This window comes from Bubalus bubalis, chromosome 11 (assembly GCF_019923935.1).
Source record: "Bubalus bubalis isolate 160015118507 breed Murrah chromosome 11, NDDB_SH_1, whole genome shotgun sequence".
Taxonomy (NCBI): domain Eukaryota; kingdom Metazoa; phylum Chordata; class Mammalia; order Artiodactyla; family Bovidae; genus Bubalus; species Bubalus bubalis.
The window spans coordinates 15,235,490-15,254,259 of NC_059167.1; the positions used below are offsets into that span (position 1 = coordinate 15,235,490).

The window sequence follows — 18,770 nt, forward strand, 5'->3', positions numbered from 1 at the left end:
CCATCACCAACTCCCGGAGTTCACTGAGACTCACATCCATCGAGTCAGTGATGCCATCCAGCCATCTCATCCTCTGTCGTCCCCTTCTCCTCTTGCCCCCAATCCCTCCCAGCATCAGAGTCTTTTCCAATGAGTCAACTCTTCGCATGAGGTGGCCAAAGTTCTGGAGTTTCAGCTTCAGCATCATTCCTTCCAAAGAAATCCCAGGGCTGATCTCCTTCAGAATGGACTGGTTGGATCTCCTTGCAGTCCAAGGGACTCTCAAGAGTCTTCTCCAACACCACAGTTCAAAAGCATCAATTCTTTGGCGCTCAGCCTTCTTCACAGTCCAACTCTCACATCCATACATGACCACAGGAAAAACCATAGCCTTGACTAGACGAACCTTTGTTGGCAAAGTAATGTCTCTGCTTTTGAATATGCTATCTAGGTTGGTCATAACTTTCCTTCCAAGGGGTAAGCATCTTTTAATTTCATGGCTGCAGTCACCATCTGCAGTGATTTTGGAGCCCAGAAAAACAAAGTCTGACACTGTTTCCACTGTTTCCCCATCTATTTCCCATGAAGTTATGGGACCGGATGCTATGATCTTCATTTTCTGGATGTTGAGCTTTAAGCCAACTTTTTCACTCTCCTCTTTCACCTTCATCAAGAGGCTTTTTAGTTCCTCTTCACTTTCTGCCATAAGGGTGGTGTCATCTGCATATCTGAGGTTATTGATATTTCTCCCGGCAATCTTGATTCCAGCTTGTGTTTCTTCCAGTCCAGCATTTCTCATGATGTACTCTGCATATAAGTTAAATAAACAGGGTGACAATATACAGTCTTGACGTACTCCTTTTCTTATTTGGAACCAGTCTGTTGTTCCATGTCCAGTTCTAACTGTTGTTTCCTGACCTGCATACAAATTTCTCAAGAGGCAGGTCAGGTGGTCTGGTATTCCCATCTCTTTCAGAATTTTCCACAGTTTATTGTGATCCACACAGTCAAAGGCTTTGGCATAGTCAATAAAGTAGAAACAGATGTTTCTCTGGAACTCTCTTGCTTTTTCCATGATCCAGCGGATGTTGGCAATTTGATCTCTGGTTCCTCTGCCTTTTCTAAAACCAGCTTGAACATCAGGAAGTTCACGGTTCACATATTGCTGAAGCCTGGTGTGGAGAATTTTAAGCATTACTTTACTAGTGTGTGAGATGAGTGCAATTGTGCAGTAGTTTGAGCATTCTTTGGCATTGCCTTTCTTTGGGATTGGAATGAAAACTGACCTTTTCCAGTCTTGTGGCCACTGCTGAGTTTTCCAAATTTGCTGGCATATTGAGTGCAGCACTTTCACAGCATCATCTTTCAGGATTTAGACTAGCTCAACTGGAATTCTATCACCTCCACTAGCTTTGTTCATAGTGATGCTTTCTAAGGCCCACTTGACTTCACATTCCAGGATGTCTGGCTCTAGGTGAGTGATCACACCATCGTGATTATCTGGGTCTTGGAGATCTTTTTTGTACAGTCCTTCTGTGTATTCTTGCCATCTCTTCTTAATATCTTCTGCTTCTGTTAGGTCCATACCATTTCTGTCCTTTATCGAGCCAATCTTTGCATGAAATGTTCCTTTGGTATCTCTAATTTTCTTGATGAGATCTCTAGTCTTTCCCATTCTGTTGTTTTCCTCTATTTCTTTGCATTGATCGCTGAAAAAGGCTTTCCTATCTCTCCTTGCTATTCTTTGGAACTCTGCATTCAGATGTTTATATCTTCCCTTTTCTCCTTTGCTTTTCACGTCTCTTCTTTTCACAGCTATTTGTAAGGCCTCCCCAGACAGCCATTTTGCTTTTTTGCATTTCTTTTCCATGGGGATGGTCTTGATCCCTGTCTCCTGTACAATGTCACGAACCTCATTCCATAGCTCATCAGGCACTCTGTCAGATCTAGGCCCTTAAATCTATTTCTCACTTCCACTGTATAATCATAAGGGATTTGATTTAGGTCATACATGAATGGTCTAGTGGTTTTCCCTACTTTCTTCAATTTAAGTCTGAATTTGGCAATAAGGAGTTCATGGTCTGAGCCACAGTCAGCTCCTGGTCTTGTTTTTGCTGACTGTATAGAGCTTCTCCATCTTTGGCTGCAAAGAATATAATCAATCTGATTTTGGTGTTGACCATCTGGTCCATGTATAGAGTCTTCTCTTGTGTTGTTGGAAGAGGGTGTTTGTTATGACCAGTGCATTTTCTTGGCAAAACTCTATTAGTCTTTGCCCTGCTTCATTCTGTATTCCAAGGCCAAATTTGCCTGTTACTCCAGGTGTTTCTTGACTTCCTACTTTTGCGTTCCAGTCCCCTATAATGAAAAGGACATCTTTTATGAGTGTTAGTTCTCCAGTCCACTGGGGAAGGGAATGGCAAACCACTTCAGTATTCTTGCCTTGAGAACCCCATGAACAGTATGAAAAGGCAAAATGATAGGATACTGAAAGAGAAACTCCCCAGGTCAGTAGGTGCCCAATATACTACTGGAGATCAGTGGAGAAATAACTCCAGAAAGAATGAAGGGATGGAGCCAAAGCAAAAAGAATACCCAGCTGTGGATGTGACTGGTGATAGAAGCAAGGTCCGATGCTGTAAAGAGTAATATTGCATAGGAACCTGGAATGTCTGGTTCATGAATCAAGGCAAATTGGAAGTGGTCAGACAAGAGATGGCAAGAGTGAATGTTGACATTCTAGGAATCAGCGAACTGAAATGGACTGGAATGGGTGAATTTAACTCAGATGACCGTTATATCTACTACTGCAGACAGGAATCCCTCAGAAGAAATGGAGTAGCCATCATGGTCAACAAAAGAGTCCAAAATGCAGTACTTGGATGCAATCTCAAAAACGACAGAATGATCTCTGTTCATTTCCAAGGCAAACCATTCAATATCACAGTAATCCAAGTCTATGACCCAACCAGTAACGCTGAAGAAGCTGAAGTTGAACGGTTCTATGAAGACCTACAAGACCTTTTAGAACTAACACCCAAAAAAGAAGAGTTTGGGATAACAAATACCAAAAATTCAGATAACAAGGAATATTAATCCCATTAAAAATTTTTTGGATTTTATTCAATTCCTGAGTTCAAATGGCAAGTATTTGGATAGCAAAGGATGCCTGTTGCACTATTTGGGACCAAAAAATTGTGGATTAGGGTAGACATGAGTACTATAAGCTATCATGACAGTGTTTAGTTTAAGTGGGCTTCCAGATGACCCAAGATATGTTTACATTAATTTTTAGATAATCATGGAAGTTAAAGCACAAATTTAGGAATGCATATTTGTTAGGAATGCTCATGGCTGCAGGTAATAAAAAACCCATCCCAAAGCAGCTTAAACCTTGGATGTTTATTGCCTACTTATTAAGAAGTCCTTATGTGGATAGGCCAGATTGGTCTGCAATCTCAAAATGACACCAAGGATCCAGGTTCTTCTATCTTTACCATCCAAGAATGTTGGCTTTTTAGCCTGATGTGTGTTGTGTCAAGGTCATAAAATAGATGCTGTTCTGACCATTGTGTGGTCATTCACATCAAAGATAAGCAGGAAGAGGCAGCTCCAGATCTGTCTGTCTCTGGTTAAGAGAGCAAGTTTCTCTAAGATCCCTCTACCAATTCATCCATCTCAATAGCCAAAACCTGATGATATGGTCATTTCTAGCAACTAGAGAAATTGGGAAATACTGTGCTTGGCTTTCCAGACTTTATAGTGGAAGACAGCAAGGGGATCATAGGGGAGGTATGGGAATGACTTCTGCATGCCAGTGAAGACCATCTCAGTGAAATTCGTAGGATCTCTGTGTGTATGTCTGTGGAATACTCAGCACCCAGGCACCCAAGCTTGGGAATCTGTCCCAGGCAACTACCCATAGTTCCAGTCGCTGGTGTTTGAGAGCACTAACTGTGTACAGAACATAGATTAGATACTGTGCAGGAGGGGACCACCACTGAAGGACACACACACACACAAACACACACACCGAGCCTCTGACTTTGAAAGACTTATCGAGGGGCTTACTAGCACATCACTCTGTGGGGCTAAGGTCTTAGAGGGGTCTGGATTCTTCATGGGAAACTTCCTTGTCTTGTGTATGCATGTATGCTTAGTCACTCACTCATGTCCAACTCTTTGCAACCCCATGGACTGCAGTCCACCAGGCTCCTCTGTCCATGGGGATTCTCCAGGCAAGAATACTGGAGTGGGTTGCCATGCCCTCCTCCGGGGAATCTTCCCAACCCAGGGACCCAACCCAGGTCTCTTGGATTGGAGGCAGATTCTTTACCCTCTGAGCCATCAGGGAAGCCTTGTCTTGTGTGTAGTTTTCTGTCTTTGAATTGTGAGGATCAACCATTGAAGATAGCACAGAAGAGGTTCATGGAGCCCAGTTTCACTGGAATGAGAAATTCTGACCATGAGCCCAAGTCATGGATCAGATGTCCCATGTTGGAAGCCATAGAGCTGCAGGCCTAAGGTGGACTCTGCTCAGGCATGGGGGTGGCCAGGAGATAAAGGAGCTCTGGGGGGCACTGTGGGTGCCCTGGTCCCTTGCATTTAGAGGCAATGAAAATCCCACTGGCCTGGGAGTCGGGAGACCCTGGTTCCAGAAGAACTCCCAGATGAGTCTCTTGACCTTGATGGATCTGACCTTGCACAGGGGCTGACACCCAATGGGTGCTCCATAATGCTGGCACAACCTCGCTGATCTGTAAGCTCTTACCTGTCCTGCTCAACACCTAGATCTGTGGTAGAAAGCTATATTTGGAAATATGTCTAGAATTTAAAAGCAGTATAGAATCTCAAGGTATTTCTTTTAAAAAATATCTATTTATTTTTAATTTATTGATGATTGCTTTACAGTATTGGTCTGATTTCTGTCATACATCATTGTGAATTAATCATAGGTGTATGTATGTCCCCTCTCTTTTGAATCTCTCTCCCACCTCTCGCCCATTCCCACCCCTCTATGTTATTACAGAGCCCCAGTTTGAGTTCCCTGGGTCATACAGCAAATTCCCATTGGCTCTCTATTTACATATGTTAGTGTATATGCGTCCATGCTACTCTTTCCATTCATCTCACCCTCTCCCCCTTCTCCCCCACCCTTGTCCATAAGTCTGTTCTCTATGTCTGCGTCTCCATTGCTGCTCTGTGAACAGATTCATCAGTACCATCCTTCTAGATTCCATATATATGCATTAATATATGGTATTTGTTTTTCTCTTTCTGACTTACTTCACTCTGTATAACAGGCTCTAGGTTCATCTACCTCATTAGAACTGACTCAAGTGCATTCCTTTTTAATGGCCGAGTAGTATTCCATTGTATGCATGTACCACAGCTTCTTTATTCGTTCGTCGGTCAATGGACATCTAGGTTGCTTCCATGTCTATTTACAGCAGTGCTGCAATGAACATTGGGGTATTTTTCATGTGTCTTTTTCGGTTTTGGCTTCTTCAGGGTATATGCCTAGAAGTGGTATTGCTGGGTCATATGGTGGTTTTATTTCTAGTTTTTTAAAGGAATCTCCATACTGTCTTCCATAGCGGCTGTATCAATTTACATTCCCACCAGCAGTGTAGGAGTGTTCCTTGTCTCCAAACCCTCTCCAGAACTTGCTGTTTGTGGATTTTTTGATGATGGACATTCTGTGTGGTGTGAGGTGATACCTCTGTAGTTTTGATTTGCATTTCTCTAATAATGAGTGATGTTGAGCATCTCTTCATGTGTTTGTTAGCCATCTGTATGTCTTTGGAGGAATGTCTGTTTAGGTCTTTTTTCCCACTTTTTGATTGGGTTATTTGTTTTTCTGGTATTGAGTTATATGAGCTGCTTGTATTTTTTGGAAATTAATACTTTGTCAGTTGTTTCATTTGGTATTATTTTCTCCCATTCTTTTCCACTTTGTTCACAGTTTCCTTTGCTGGGCAAAAAGCTTTTCAAGATATTTTCATAGTCATAGCAGATGAAGGAAGAAGGAAAGAAATTCTCCTAAAGGGTCTCTTGTGGGCCTGGCATCAGGTCAGATGCTGTTACACAACCTCTCTCTGAATTCTCATATCTGGCATCCCAGCACAGGAATATTATTCCTAGCCTTGTAGACGGGTTCACTGGGCCTCAGAGAGGTAAAATAACTCTTCCCAAGTCTCATAGCCTGTGAGAGGTAGAGCTAAGCTTTTGAAAATTCTGCACAAGAGTTTGGCCTCAGGCGAGGATAGAGATTTCAATAAGAGTAAACACCAAAAAGGGACACCAAGAATTCAGAAGCTGGAGGAGGCTAAGAATGAGCTGAACAGGCCCCAGAAAAGTATGGGGACTGTTATAATTAACTGTGCTCAGTTGCTCAGTCAGGTCTGACTCTTTGTGACCCCATGGACTGTAGCCCACCAGGCTCCTCTGTCCATGGAATTTTCCAGGCAAGAATACTGGAGCGGGTTGCCATTTCCTACTCCAGATGGATGGAAATGCTGAGCATGCCCCTCAGAGCCATTTCTCCAAGCCTCCGCTCACATCTTCCACCTTCCTCCCCCCGCCCTCCCCCCGCCCCAGCATCAGGCTGGACCGGTCTGCACTGAGCCAACCATCAGCTCCCTGCCCACCTCACCTCTGGACTCCCCACCCCCTGCCTGGCCCTTCTAATGCCTCCTCTTGCTTTTACTTCTCCTGCCAAGTTCTGTCATTTAAAGCCCCCTAATTTAATAGGTTTGTCTCATTATTTTGATTAATCATATTAACTCATGTTAATTAAGAGAGAGATTTAAGCAGTGACAGAGGTTAATGGAATCAGCCCATGTTCTTCTCTGGCTTTTGTTGGGGGGCATTGATGGGCATGGGGGGAAGAAGAAGGGAAAATGTGAAATGGCCCATCAGCAGGACCAAGCCTGGGACGAGCCCGGGAGTCTGTAAAGCGGGAGGGGAGAGAAACGTATCGAGGAAACGATCAGTTACCAATCAGAGTTTCCTGTTAATTGAATGTCTGATTTTATTAATGATGGAATTTATAAAAGTCCTTAAGAAAAGAAAAGAATTTAGTCAGTTCAGCAGTTAACTGTGAAAATTAATGCAGAGGATATAAGTTAAAATGGCCATTTTATTTGTCTTCCTTTTTCCCCCTAGTGGTGGGGATGAAATTGGGCACATTATCTCAGAGGGCTTTTTCATCTCTGGTCCTCAATTCGGTGCTGAAGAAGCAGGCAGTTGGGCCCATGGCCTCAACCTGACTACCGGGAGCAAGAAGCACACCTACTTTGTTCTGGACTCTGTGCTGAGCAGCTTAAATGCATCTTTTCATTAAATCCTGTAATGACGCCCAAGGTCTCCTTTAATAGAGGAAACTGAGCAAGAGATGCTGTGTCACTCATCCAAGATATCAGAGATTGAGAGCCTCAGATCTGGGTGAAAGCGTTTGGGTCAAGGACTGCACATGGTAACTCACCCTGGTGGCTTCAGGTCTAGGCAGGAGCTATGATATCCTCCTTAGATGTCGCTGGCCTTGTTGGAAAGGACCTTACCTGGAGAGCTCAGAAGGGGGTCAAGGCAGGTGCAGGGCTTCACGTCAGCTGACGACCTTCTCTCCATGTCTTCCAAGTTATCCCAGAGCCAAGAAGGGCTGGTGTTACGGACTTAAGTGTGTCCCCCAGAAAGACACGTTGAAGCCCCAAACCCCCAGGCCTGTAAATGTGACTTCTTTTGGAGATGAGGTCTTTGCAGATGTTATCAAGGTGAAGTCATATAAATTAAGATGAGCCCTAGTACACAAGACTTCCCTGGTGGCTCAGATGGTAAAGAATCTGCCTGCAGTGCAGGAGACCAGGGTTTGATCCCTCGGTCAGGAAGATCCCCTGGAGAAGGAAATGGCAACCCACTCCAGTATTCTTGCCTGGAGAGTTCCATGGGCAGAGGAGCCTGATGGGCTGCAGTCCATGGGGTCGCAAAGAGTCGGACACTACTGAGCAACCAGCACTTTCCCTTTCACTAGACCAGTGTGGCTGGTGTCGTTATCATGAGAGATGAAGGGGCACAGACACAGAGAAGACGACTATGTGAAGAGGAGGCAGAAACTGGAGTGATGCTACCACAGGCCAAGGAACGTCTGACAAGACACTAGAAGGGAGGAGCCTCCATGGGGGTTTCAGAGGGACCATGACCCTGCTGACCCCTTGATTTTGGACTTCTAGGCTGTAGAGAAGGAAATGGCAATCCACTCCAGTATTCTTGCCTGGAGAATCTCAGGAACAGAGGAGCCTGGTGGGCTGCTGTCTATGGGGTCGCACAGAGTCAGACACGACTGAAGTGACTTAGCAGCAGCAGCAGCAGCAGCAGCAGCAGGCAGTAGAACTGTGAAAGAATAAACTTGTGACGTTTTGATCCAATCCTTTATGGTTATTTGCTACGGCAGTTCTAGGAACTAATACACCTGCAGGAGCTTGACTGAATTTGTACCTCTTTTACTTGGATTCGTCAAATTTAGAAAAATTTTGACCCTTGTTTCTTCAAATATATTTTCTCCCTCTTCCCACTTCTGGCATTTCAATTACATACATATTTGACTACAATTGATATTTTCCCACAGGTCACTAAGGTGCTGCATGTGTGTATAAATAACTTTATTCTTTCTGTGTTTCAATTTCTATGGTTTCTATTCTTGTATCTTTATTTATTTTTCTATCCATTTATTTATTTTTGGCTTGTCGGGTCTTAACTGAGGCATACAGGATCTTAGTCGTGGCGTGTGGGCTTCTCTCCAGTTGTGGCATGCAGGCTGCAGAGTGTGTGGGCTCTCTAGGTGTGGTGTGCAGGCTGCAGAGTGTGTGGGCTCTCTAGGTGTGGTGTGCAGGCTCGGTAGTTGTGGTGTACGGGCTTAGTTGCCCCGTGGCATGTGGGATCTTAGTTCCCAGACCAGAGATCGAGCTCGTGTGCCCTACATTGGAAGGTGGATTCTTGACCGCTGACCACCAGGGAAGTCCCCCTATATCCTTAAATATTTCATTATTTAATTGCTGTATTTTATAATTTTTGTTCTTCTGAAGGATCTAATCTGCTAAATGGGCCACCCAATGGGTTTTTTTAATTTCAAATATATTGTTTAGCTTTAGAGGTTCCATTTAGTTTGTTTTCACATCTTCCATTTCTCTCCCCATTATTCATGTTTTCTTTTTAAATATTTGATATTTGAGATATGTATAAGACCTATTTTAAAGTCTTTTAAAGCTCATCACCTCTTCATTTCTGTGTCTGTTTCTATTGACTTTTTTCTTTCTCTTCGTTATAGATCACATTCTTGTTTCTTTATATGCCCAGTAATTTCTGAATGGGTGCTGGACATTTTGGATGTTATGTTATTAAATACCTGGATTTTACTGTCTTCCTTTAAAGAGAACAAAAGTTTGTTTTGATAGATTGTTGAGTTACTTGTGGATCAACTTGATGTTTTCTAAACTTGTTTTTAAGCTTTGTGAGGATGGATCTAAAATAGCCTTTACTCTATTAGCTATATTATTAGGTTATTACCCTTCTGGGGTCTTTACTGAATGTCCCTGGTGTTCATTTGACATCTCCCTGCCTTTGTGATCAACAGTCTCAAGGAGGACCCCCAGGCAGATATCTGGAGTTTCCTCTCTGTATACCTACTTCCTTTATCTTTGGTACTCTGTCCTTCAAATTCCAGCCACCTCGGCCTACTCCAACTCCAATCTCAGTTTCCTCAATTCAACAAAGTTGTTCTCTGCTTGGGTTTTCAGGCAGAAAAGCAAGATGGTTGTTTCCTTCCTTGGTCCTGCGATCGAGGGATGGTCCTGATCACTGTTCTCTAAAGTCTGAAAATAGCCATTTCATATATTTTTTAGACTTTTAGCTGTCTTTATCAGAGGGCAAGTTGTATATAAGCTACTTCGTCATGGTCATTAAGGTCACTGAGCCTGCCTTTGTGATCTGTAAAATGGGTATAATGGCCTCAGAGAGTTGTTTTGACGCTTAGAAACCTCTCTACAAACAATCACAGTATGAATGTTTCTTATTTAACCTCATGACTTCCTTACATTGTCCAAGGTCAGTCCTGCATCTTCTCCAGCTCCCCCTCTTGAAGGATTGGAAGTGAGAGGCTGTTAATGTGGCAGAAAGCACTGTAGTTTTCCTGAGGACCTGTGAAGGCCCTGCCCTGAGGATATAATGCATAAAGGTCTCTCCAACTTCTTCAGGGTTCACACTACTTTATTTGACAGGAGAGTATATATCCCATTTGTCTACTTTATCCAAATTTCCAGTGGCTGCTAAAGGAGTTTAGGAGGACAAATGGGAAGAAAGGCACTGATCCCCTTGAAGTGCCATGTTATTAGCCATTTCAGAAACAGAAGTGCAGGTACTCTCATTTCACTGTCCTTGCTACTTCAGAGGATTAGCCTGTCTGGAAGACCCTTCTGGATAACTGGCAGCCCCCAAGAGAGTATTTGAGTATCCCTGCTCTGTAGGATATATTCAGGGCCATAGGTCCAGAGTCTTCCTTCCATCATAGTTCCTGACCCTAAGTAAAAGCTTAGAAAATGCACACTGAGTTATTTTCTACATCTCTCCCAAAAGGTCCCACCCTGGTGGTGTCATTCGTACCTACTCTGTCTTAAAGATGTGAAGTCACTCAGTCATGTCCAACTCTTTGTGACCCCATGGACTGTAGCCCACCAGGCTCCTCCATCCATGGAATTTTCCACGCAAGAGTACTGGAGTGGGTTGCCATTTCCTTCTCCAGGGGATCTTCCCAACCCAGGGATCAAACCTGGGGATCCTGCATTGTAGGCAGATACTTTACTGTCTGAGCCACTAGGGAAGTCCATTCATAAAGATGACTGTGTTCTAAAACTTTCTGCCCAGATGACAGCTTTTTGTAGAGAGTATGGGAAGGTCTCCATGTCTGGGGAAGAACCAGCATCGACATGTGGTGAAGAACATGTGAACAGATGGGGCAGAGGAGAGGAGCTGGTGGAGTTTTCAGTGACTTTGATAGTGTCCCCCGAGTTGTGATGCATGATTCGGTATCACAGTCTGGTTTAAAGGTAGAAATATGAACCAAGAAGAGATCTACCCCCAAGTGCTCCTGCTGTCCTGCCCACGATGTTATCCACCTTCCTGTCACAGCACTTCTCAGCTGTAATTGTAGCAGGACGGTCGTTTCTGCCTCTTTTACCCTCCTCATCCCTGCCCATCCTCATCTGTCAAGACTAGCAAGAGAAGGACTTTTCTGTCTCAAAGCTGCTTCACACCAAAGAGTCTAAAAGATGAATTCATCTTCTGTGAGGATCCACTTTAGCCTCCAAGGATGGAGCCAGGAACTCTGGGGAGAAGTGATGAGGTGGGGCGGGTTAGAGAAGAAACCAAAGATACAAGCTAGGAGTAAGAATCTCTTCTACTTTTAAAAATAATTTTACTTATTTATTTTTGGTTGTGCTGGGTCTTCGTTGCTGCGTGTGGGCTTTCTCTAGCTGTGGCGAGCAGAGGCTGCTCTTGGCTGCGGCACGTGGGCTTCTCACTGCAGGGGCTTCTCTTGCTGTGGAGCACAGGCTCTAGACACACAGGCTTCAGTAGTTGGGGAACGTGGGCTTAGCTGCTTCATGGCATGTGGAAGCTTCCCAGACCAGAGATCGAACCTGTGTCCCCTGCAGTGGCAGGTGGATTCCTATCCACTCTGCCACCAGGGAAGTCCCAAATTAGGAGTAAGAGACTCCAAGGCATCCATTTAGGGCAGAGTTTGCCTGGGAGAAAGGCAAGCTAATAGAAAAAGTAAAGATGTTTTTCAGCATCCTCTGTGTCCCCCTCTGTGTTTGGGGTTGGTTAAATCAGTAGTTCTCTGCCCTGACTGCACATTAAATTCACCTGGATAGTTCTTATGAAATACTGGTGCCCTTGTCCCCCACCTCAGATATTCTGGTCTATTGGTCTAAGGTGGGGCCTTGGCATCAACAGATTATAAAAAACCCCAGGTGATTCTAAGAGTTGCCATTACTAAAAACCACTGTGCTGTGCATGCGTGCTCATCTGTGTCTGACTCTTCATGACCCCGTGGACCGTAGCCCACCAGGCTCCTCTGTTCATGGAATTTTCCAGGCAAGAATACTGGAGTGGGTTGCCATTTCCCAGGGGATCTTCCAGATCCAGGGATTGAACCTACATCTCTTGCATTTCCTGCATTGGCAGGTGGGTTCTTTACCACTACATTACCTGGGAAGCCCCAAGAACAATTGCAACAAATAGGAATATGGTTTTTTTTTTTCGTCCCTGTGGGTTCTGAAAATCAGCCACAGCTGAACCTAGTGGCAAAACAGGGGTTCATGAGTGGAGCAGAGTCACGTGCAAATCAAGAATGAGCAGTAAGAAGCCATCATTATGGTTGGTCCTCCCTGAAGACCCAACACTTTTGGGTTTGCATTGTTGCCAAGAGCTTAGCATGAAGGATCCAGGGCTGAAGTCTCAGCTTTTTTTGTCAGCTGTGTAGCCTGGTCAAGTCACTTAATCTCTCTAAGTTGTACTTTCAGCATCAAACAGAGGGTCATTGAAGGTGTCTAGCCCAGTAGGTGAGAGTGTGTGTGGATCCCGGAGCCAGTTTGTTTTAACACCTGCAAGCTATGTAGCTGATCACATCCCTTAAGCACTCTGAGACAAGGTCTTCTTATCTGTAAAATGGGAATAATAAAACTCAAAGGGTGGTCGGGAGGGTTAAATAGATTCCTACATGTAAGGCACTTAGAATAATACCTGGCACATTGCAAGTATGAGCCACTCAGTCCTAACTCCCCTGATTCCTGCTAGGATTGCCTGGCTACTTCTCTTTCCTCTAATCTGCAGGATAAAAGGCATTTCCTTCCTCTGGGCTGCAATCTTTTATTTGCCCAAATGTTCAAATAGGCAATAAATATATATTTATAAAGAAAAATTTATGGGTATGGAAATATTTGCTCAGTTGGCCTTAGAAGGTCACATATGCTCAAAATATCCTTGCCTTGATAGTGAAGGTGGTAAATTTATAGGCTGCTAGCTGAGGCTTGGGACTGCCAGTCCTGAAGGTGTTTTGTAGGTGTTTGCTCCACACCTTTTTTCTGTCTGTGAAGCTGGAGAGGGTTCCAGTCTGGAAGAAAAACAGGAATTACTTAAAAGGTTCAAGGGAGTTGCTCTAGGAGCTCTGATGAACCCTGGATTACAAAGGATGAGGATAAGAAGGGTGGCGAAGGGCATTGTCATGGGATCAGCTGAATTTGCCTTCCTTGCAAACTTCTTTCATTCTTTTGTAACAGCTCCCTGATTTTCCTCTGGGAAACCACTGCTTCCCACCCTAGCTCCAATGGAAGGAGATGTGAATGAATTACTGTTGAACACCAGCCGATCTACCAACCGCAGTGACTGGCTGAGGGATGGGCCCGTGACTCCAGTTCATCCCAGAGACTCATTTTTGTGGGTTTGATTTGATTTGTAACAACCTTCAAAAAAGAACCTCTTTTGGCTTGTGTTCTGAATGTTATCTCCTCTAATCCTTGGTAATTTTGTCCTGCATGATTATCTCCGTTATAAAGACTGTTAGTGTGAGGTTTTTCTGCTTTTGAAGGTGGTTTTTGTATGCAGGGAATAGTTATGTAGAGTTTTAAACATTAATGTGCAGTAAACTAAAATTATACATTCAAAGCTCCAGTTCTTCCATAGGCGTTTTTTCCCATTGTTTTCATTGTGATTTAAAAAAAAAAAAAAAAACAACATGTAACATAACATTTATCTTCTTAACCATCTTAAAGTTCATTGTGCTCAGTCGCACCAGTTGTGTCTGACTCTTTGGGATGCTATGGACTGTAGCCCAGGATAGAGGAGCCCAGGCTCCTCTGTTCATGGGATTCTCCACGCAAGAATACTGGAGTGGATTGCCGTGCCCTCCTCCAGGGGATCTTCTGGACCCAGGGATCGAACCTGTGTCTCCTGCGCCTCCTGCATTGCAGACAAATTGTTTAACGAGCCACCATGAAGCCCTTCAAGTTCATTAGTATTAAGCATATGCACATTGCTGTGAAGCAGTCCTCCAGACCTTTTTCATCTTGCAAAACTGAAAATCTGTACCCATTAAACAACTCCCCTTTCCTACCTCTTCCCAGCCCCCCAGTAACCACCCATCCATTTTCTGCTTCCATAAATTTGACTTCTACAGGTGCCTCAAGCAAGAGAAATCACACAATTCTTGTCCTTTGGTGACTGGTTTATTTCACTTACCATAATGTCCTCCAAGTTCATCCATGTTGTAGCATGTGACAGGAATTTTTCCATGGGCTTTTAAGATAGGCTGACACATTTTTATTATTCTAAGTCATTTTTACAAATCTTGTTATTCTTATTTTAGCAATCACTTTAAAGGACTCTTGAATTCTATTTTGCCCCTTTTTAAAACCTTGTTCATTAAATACTTTTGAGTATTTAAAATTGCATTTGTAAATGAGATATATTTGTTTTCCTCCTTAAGTATTTCCATTTCCTCACTTAACAAACAAAACCTTCCTAACATAGCCAAATAATTCTCAAAAATCTATGAAATTAACTAGTAATATGAGCATAGTTCTTCTTAAATATTCTAACACTTAACTACATAAAATGCTACATTTTTCACAATGTAAAAATCCCAAGTCTTAAATCAATTATGTAATTATACATTTTAAATTGGAGTAGAAAGCACTCACTCCAAAGACAAAAATTCCTTGAACTTTGCAAATATATAGGATATTAAATTTTTAAAGATTTGCTAATGCAAAAATATTAAAATATAATTTTGATCTCCTTAAATTTTGTTTCCCTACTTGAGTTCAAATTTTCCTGGCGTTGAATGGGGTGTGTCCCTTGGAAAACAATGACATCCCGTTAGCTGAGGTTATTGATGTTGAGGTTTTGCCAGGATTCTACCTGGATTCAGATCCACGCTCCTTTTGGGATGCACTAAATCTTATTTATGGTTGCTATAATGTCAATGCCTTCACAACTCAGAGTGGGTAGTGGTGAAGTCTCCTCACTACCCATATATCCACATTACGTGCATTCAGAAAGCCAGCAACTGCCAATTAGGTGGTCGAGATTTCATCTTCCTTTTTTTTCCGCCTTTACCTTTTCTCTCAATTTTGTATATGTCTTCTTTTCTAGGTAGGAACTTAATGAAATTCGGCATCACTCTTCCATCCTTCCTGTCTCTTTCATATATGTATAACACATGTGTATGAATGTAATATCCTACTGAGTATTGTGGATGTCTCACTTGGTTTGCTCTGTTTTGCAGTTACATTGTGTGATGCCGTATCACTGGCACAGATAAGGAAACTGAGGCCCAGAAAGCTTACTTGGCCTCTTCTAGGTCTCTCTGTGAGTCAGAGACATGGCCGGGACTTGGTCTGTGTATTAAGATACCAGTGGTTGCTCTACTCCTCATTGCAAATGACATGTTAGGCATTTACAGGTCAGGGTAGAGAGTTTATGTAACTCCTTTAAAAATAACTACTCCATCAGTCAATCAACAACTATTTATTGAGCTTGTGCTCTGAGCCAGGCTGCTGCCACGGTAGAGCTCATAACCTGGAGGAGACCCATGTTGGCTGTTGGCAAAGAATAGGGAGAGACACTCTGGGAAGTCATAGCAGGGAGACTTAACCCATTCAAAGGGGCCAAGAGGTTTCCCGGAGTGGCCTTGAAGGAGGGTAAAAATTCAGTAGGCTGAGGTGTGTGGTCAAAAGCATGGCTGGAATGGGGGTGGAGAGAAGTCTATGGAAGTCTTGATCTCAATGACACACTTCAGGATTTTAGGAAATATATTAATATGACTCATGAAAAGACCCTGATGCTGGGAAAGATTGAAGGCAAAAGGAGAAGGGGGCAGCAGAAGATGAGATGGTTAGATAGCATCACTGACCCAAGGGACACGAATTTGAACAAACTCTGGGAGACAATGAAGGACAGGGGAGACTGGCAGGCTGCAGTCCATGGGGTCGTAAAGAGTCAAACTTGACTTACCAACCAAACAACAATGACAACAAAATTGATATGCCAGTTAAGATCACGAAAAATAAAAATTAGAAGAAAGAGTATGAAAACCGAAGACACAGAGAGAAGCTGGGCAAATGATGAGTCATTTTTAATGTGATCATTCCTCTGTTAGGAGTGGCCAGGTCCTGCTCCCCATCAATTCTACCTTCAAGTCAACCTTCTCAGATGTTAAAACTCCCAGTGCCATCTCCTGCCTCAGGTTGGCAGGTGGAGAGAGACTTCCCTGAAGAGGAAGAGCAACATGGCCATCTCTCCCTCCCTTCCTTTCTTTCTCCTTCCCCTCTCTTTGGCATCAGCTTTCTTGAGCTGCTACTAAGTGCCAGGAACTGTGCTAGTGGCTGGGTTACAATAATGAGCAAAAGCACAAGTTGTCCGTGTCCACCAAGAACCCATGGCCAGGCCTGGATGAGACGGTTATGAAAATCCTTCTACAAAAGATTTTGGTGCATGGAGTTTTTTGTTTGGTTGGTTGTTTTATTGTGTACAGTGAACGTAATACACATAAAACTTGAACTCATATCCTCCATCAAATAAAATTCTTTGACCTAAATACTCCTTTAGGAAGTTTCTTCTTATAAAGTTTCCATGTATTCTACCTTCAGATTTTAAGGCCTCATTCGTCAGATAGATAAACGCACACACAGAAGCAGGCATGTGTATTAAAGAGGCCACTGCATGGAAAATAGATGAGGAAGAAATATCAAGAGAGCCTTATCAATCGGGATATCTTATTATCTTTAGAGAGAATCCCAACCCCTGACTGCAAACAGATAAGGGAGGAGAGAAGCAATGATAAAAGAGAAATCGTTGTAATATTTTACTCTGTATAAAGCCAGGTGGTGAGCTGTGTGTCTCCAGTAGCTTCTGGGGTGGAATTCCTTTATTCCGTTTAGAGGCCCTGACATGTGTGGACATGGGTGTACCCAGCGATGTGGGCTGCTGTCCTTGGTCCCTGGCGTGCGTGTTGCCTGGCCTATCGGCGCACAGCCCTGCTGTGGATGTGGGCAGCATCCGCTATCTTCTGAGCCCATCCATATGCATGTGTGTCTATATCCCAGCCGTGGTCGGCATCATTCATTTCCAAAACCAGCATGCATTCATTTTCATAACTTTTTGTTCCATTACAATATTAATGGGACTATCAATGGGAAAGGACAAGAGAAGCATTTTTAATGTTTATCTGACAGTTGCAAATTTCACTTGAGGTTGTTTACTGGGATCTGATTGTTGGCAGAGAGGAGCAGGAGAGGCGGCAAGATTAATGGGATCACAGGAAGAGGAGATGTATTTATGGGCCTTCTGAACACCATCTAAGAGTAATAAAAAGTCCTGCCGCACCCTTCCCCAAGTGAGACTTAAGAAGTTTTAAGCGCTGAGAAATGAGGGATTGTTTTAATTAACTTCCATCTAATCCAGGTGGCCTGTTCAAAGTGAATCATGCTGCATTTATGTCTCAGTCTATTAAAAATTAGACACGGCCCTCTCCCATCCCCCACCTCACATCTCTCTCTCTCTCTCTCTCTCTCTCTCTTTCTGCCCCCGCCTCCGGTCCCCCTCTGGCCTTGGATTGCTGTCAGTCTGGCTTGCCATATTTTTTCTCCTCTTTCTTAAACTCCTATGCCATCTCAAAGGGAGAGAGAGCCTGGTGGGGCCTTTGACCAGAAAGGCAGGAGAAAAGGAGAGGAGGATTCCAGAGGTTTCTAGGGAAGGGAGGTGATGGATGGGAGAGAGGGGCTTCGTGCTTCCCCCCAAACTTTTCTCTCTGCTTCTCGCTGCTTGGAGCTGGAGCAACATGGCAATAGCCCCCCAGATACCCCAAGAGCCTTGTGAAAGACACCTTTGTGGGATGAACGTATTGTGGTGCATCAGAGCACCCATACCTGAGCCTTCTAGGAAGAGATCTTGCTGCAGTAAGAGACGTTTCCAGGAACGCGCCCCAGGGTTGCTGGTTTCTTCCCGGGCCTGGCTGAGCTTTCCTTCCTCCCAGGGTCCTCCATGGGATTGCCAGCTGAAATATAGAACATTCAGTTAATCATGGATTTCAGATAAACAATGGCTAGTTTTTAAATATAAGTGTATTCCAAATATCTCATCAAACACTTAAAAGTATTTTTTATCTGAAATTCAAATATAACTTGTGTCCTGCATTTTTATTTGTTAAAGTTGGGCAACTCTATCAGGGAGAGAAGCCCCACCCCACGTAGGTGTTCTGATCCCAGATTCTGACACTGTGTTAGGTACATTCAGAACTGAATTGTGAGTTATTTCATCTCTCTGACCTTAGTTGTTTCATCTGTTAAAGAGAGGCAGCAATCCCCTGTTTCTACACATATGACAGGAATTAAATGACATTAATCCTGCCAAGTCTTTGGAACAGCGGTGAGCAAGTTTTTTTCTGGAAAGGACCAGATAGCAAATATTTTAGGTTTTGCAGCCCAGTTGATCTCTAGCACAGCTACTCCACTCTGCCAATGTGATGAGAAAGCAGCTGTGATGATACGTAAACACACAAGTGTGGCAGTGTTCCAGTAAAGCTTGGGTTACAGAAACAGACGGCGGCCCCCTTTTGCCCGGGGGCTGGAGTCTGCTGAGCCTTGGCTTTGAACACTGCCAGCATGCTGGAAGTGCTTCTAAGTGCAAACCACTGTTATTACACATAGTTACCCATCTTCAGGCCAGGGCTGCTGGGCAATATG

At 43.6% G+C, this 18,770-nt stretch overlaps 1 long non-coding RNA gene across 2 annotated transcripts in view; it reads left to right on the forward strand.

The window, feature by feature from the left end:
- Window positions 1-17,764, forward strand: part of LOC112587784 — a 117,308-nt gene extending 99,544 nt beyond the window's left edge. For both annotated transcript variants that reach the window (XR_003112221.3, XR_006542616.2), the window contains one exon: window positions 13,308-17,764. This is a non-coding gene — a long non-coding RNA (uncharacterized LOC112587784). The remainder of the gene's footprint in view (window positions 1-13,307) is intronic.
- The last annotated feature ends 1,006 nt before the right edge of the window (window positions 17,765-18,770 follow it).